Below are 4070 nucleotides of genomic sequence, written 5' to 3' on the forward strand. Positions count from 1 at the left end.
AAAGAGTAAGCCTCTTTTAATTTCATGGCTGCAGTCACCATCTGCAGTGATTGTGGAGCCCCAAAAAAGAAAGTCTGACACTGTTTCCACTGTTTACCCATGTATTTCCCATGAAGTGATGGGACCAGATGCCATGATCTTAGTTTTCTGAGTGTTTAGCTTTAAGCCAACTTTTTCACTCTCCTCTTTCACTTTCATCAAGAGGCTTTTTAGTTCCTCTTCACTTTCTGCCATAAGGGTGGTGTCATCTGCATATCTGAGGTTATTGGTATTTCTCCTGGCAATCTTGATTCCAGCTTGTGTTTCTTCCAGTCCAGCGTTTCTCATGATATACTCTGCATATAAATTAAATAAGTAGGGTGACAATATACAGCTTTGACATACCCCTTTTCCTGTTTGGAACCAGTCTGTTGTTCCATGTCCAGTTCTAACTGTTGACCTGCACATAGGTTTCTCAAGAGGCAGGTCAGGTGGTCTGGTATTCCCATCTCTTTCAGAATTTTCCACAGTTTATTGTGATCCACATAGTCAAAGGCTTTGGCATAGTCAATAAAGCAGAAATAGATGTATTTCTTGAACTCTCTTGCTTTTTTGATGATCTGGCAGATGTTGGCAATTTGATCTCTGGTTCTTCTGCCTTTTCTAAAACCAGCTTGAACATCTGGAAGTTCATGGTTCACATATTGCTGAAGTCTGGCTTGGAGAATTTCAAGTATTACTTTACTAGCGTGTGAGATGAGTGCAGTTGTGCAGTAGTTTGAGCATTCTTTGTCATTGCCTTTCTTTGGAATTGGAATGAAAACTGACTGAAGACTAAAGAAAGGGGATCTCTTAATGATAGTAGAGGAACAACTGGAAAAGTAAGGAAGGAATGAGAGAAAATTATACACCAGGGACTAGATTAGAAAGAAATGAAAAGGACAATGCTCAGTTTCTAGCCAGTGCAGAATTGAGTGGAGAGTATCTTAGTCCCTCTAGGCTGCTATAACAAAGTCACAGAGACTAGGTAGCTTCAAAACAGCAAAACTATTTTTCACAGTTCTGAAGGCTGGGAAGTCCAAGACCAAGGAGTTGGTGAATTCATCATCTGGGGAGAGCCTGGGTCTTGCTCTGGTGGGCGGGGTCATGCTCAGTAAATCCTTAATCCAGTTTTCTGCTGATGGGTGGGGCCTTGCTCCCTCTGTGTAGTTGTGCCTGAGGCTGCCCAGTCCTGGAGTCTGCAGTCTCTATGGTTGAGCTGCCATATGATACCTCTGTGGTAGAGCTTGGGCTTCTCTTGTGGCTCAGCTGGTAAAGAATCCGCCGGCAATGGGGGAGACCTGGGTTCGATCCCTGGCCTGAGTTCGACCTGGAGAAGGGAAAGGCTACCCACTCCAGTATTCTGGCCTGGAAAAGCCCATGGGGTCGCAAAGAGTGGGACATAACTGAGCAACTTTCACGTTCACTTTTCTTTCATGGTAGGGCTAATGGCAACCTCCTCCAAGAGGACTTACGCCAACCCACTGCCTCCCAGGACGGCTGCTGCCAGTGCCCCTGTCGCCGCAGCAGGCCGCTGTTGACCCATGCCTCCACAGGAGACTCCTGGACACTCATAGGCAGGTCCGCCTCATTCTCTTGTGGGGTCACGACTCCTTCCCTCTGGGTCCTGGTGTGCAAAAGGTTCTGTTTGTGTCCTCCAGGAGTCTCTAGCGGGTATGGAGTTTGATTTTAACCTGATTGCGCCCCCTCCTACTGGCTCGTTGCAGCTTTTCCTTTGTCCTTGGACAGGGGAATATCTTTGTTTGGTGGGTTCCAACATCCTCCTGTCGATGGTTGTTCAGCAGCTCGTTGCGATTTTGGTGTTCTTGCAGGAGAAGATGAGAGACGAGGGGAGAGGCCTGTCCCCTCGCTGCTGGCTGTCTTTGTCACTGTCACTGACAGGGTAGAAGGGGTGGAGGAGCTTCTTGGGCCTCATTTATAAGGACACTAATCCCATTCTTGGCTCCAAAGGCCTCTCAAAGGTCCTGCCTCCAATGCATCACCTTGGGGGTTAAACTTCAACATAAGAATTTGGGCTTGGAAGGGGGAACACAAGCATTCAGTCTATGGCTAGAAGCATTTACTATGCATAATAAAAAGGGTACTAGATACCGTATTAACACGTATACGTGGAGTCTAGAAAAATGGTACCGATGAACCTGTTTGTAAGTCAGGAATAGAGATGCAGACATCGAGAACAGACTTGTAGGCGTGGTGGGGGCAGGGCAGGGTGGGATGAACTGAGGGAGTAGCGTTGACACATGTATACTGCCACATGTGAAATGGACAGCTTGCGGGAAGCTGCTGCATAACACGGGGAGCTCAGCCCAGTGCTCTGTGACAGCCTCAGGGTGGGATGAGGGGGTGGGCGTGAACTTCAGGGGGAGGGGACACATGTATACCTATGGCTGATTCACGTTGTATGGCAGAAACCAGCACAATATTTAAAGCAATTATCCTCCAGTTAAAAAATTTTAAAACGGGTACCAGACACACTGTAATTTATGGTGAGTAGTTGAGGATAGAAATAATTTAAAAATATTTAAATAATTAAATTTAAATATTTAAATAATTAAAAAATTAAGAGAAAACTGAAATATCAGATTCAGTTTTTCAGCATGGGGTGGGAAGGAAGGGGGGAAAAAAAAAGGTGAGTGGGATCTTTCTGAGGTCCTAAGAAATGCATTCATAATTGATGTGGTGGAAAAGGATCTTAGAAGAACTTGAGTTATCAAATAGGCTGGTTCTGAGGAAGAAAAATGCCTGAGAGTGGGGAGTGAGCTAGGAGCTGAGTCAGAGTCAATCATGATCCTTAGTAACAGAAAAAGGAGAAAAATCTCACCTCTGGAATTTCCAGAAAGAGACAAAGGTATTAAATTTGCTAAGCATCTTGCCTGCTTCCTTGATAGCTCAGTTGGTCTCCTGCAATGCAGGAGACCCTGGTTCGATTCCTGGGTTGGGAAGATCCCCTGGAAAAGGGATAGGCTGCCCACTCCTATATTCTGGCCTGGAGAATTCCATGGACTGTATAGTCCATGGGGGTCACAAAAAGTTGGACACAACTGACTGACTTTCACTTTTGCCTGCAGAGATATCAGGGGACAAAGGCCTCTTAAAGCTGTGGTTCTTTTTATTCCTGTTAATCCAGATCTGCCTTGTGTTAGTTGCTCAGTCATATCCAATCGCATGGACTCTAGCCCACTAGGCTCCACTGTCTATGGAATTCTCCAGGCAAGAATACTGGAGTGGGTAGCCATTCCCTTTCTCCAGGGCATCTTCCTGACCCAGGGATCAAATCCAGGTCTTCCACTTTGCTGACAGATTCTTTACTAGCTGAGCCACGAAGCCCAGTTGTGCTCCCTCCCACAGGAGCACGGATTGTCAATCTTGTGTCGATAAAGTTGGTTTCTTAGAAGGCTCACACAAAAGGGCTTCTCTAATCTTATCAGCACTTCTGGGTAGCAGGGCTTCCTGTTTGGCCTTCTGCAAGGCTGGCTTGAGTTGCTAAGCTTAACTAGTGACTTTTCACCAAGACAGGTGCATGGCAGCCTTTGTCCAGCAGATGGTGCTGTTTCTCTGGGGACTAGCAAGTGTGTCCTCCCGAGATAACAGCAGATGGCGCTAGGAGTTAGCGTTAAGAGAGAGAACACGTGTGTGTGTGTGCGTGTGTGTGCGCGCGCGTGTGTGTGCGCGCGCGTGTGCGTGTGTGTCCCGCCCTTGTGAGTCCACGGGATTCTCCAGGCAAGACCACTGGAGTGGATTGCCATTTCCTTCTCCCAAAATCAGTGTTCAGTTCAGTTCAGTTCAGTCGCTCAGTCGTGTCCAACTCTTTGTGACCCCATGAATCACAGCATGCCAGGCCTCGCTGTCCATCACCAACTCCCGGAGTTCACTCAGACTCACGTCCATCGAGTCAGTGATGCCATCCAGCCATCTCATCCTCTGTCGTCCCCTTTTCCTCCTGCCCCCAATCCCTCCCAGCATCAGAGTCTTTTCCAATGAGTCAACTCTTCGCATGAGGTGGCCAAAGTACTGGAGTTTCAGCTTTAGCG

Source organism: Bison bison, unplaced genomic scaffold, assembly GCF_000754665.1.
Source record: "Bison bison bison isolate TAMUID 2011002044 unplaced genomic scaffold, Bison_UMD1.0 scf7180017864228, whole genome shotgun sequence".
Taxonomy (NCBI): domain Eukaryota; kingdom Metazoa; phylum Chordata; class Mammalia; order Artiodactyla; family Bovidae; genus Bison; species Bison bison.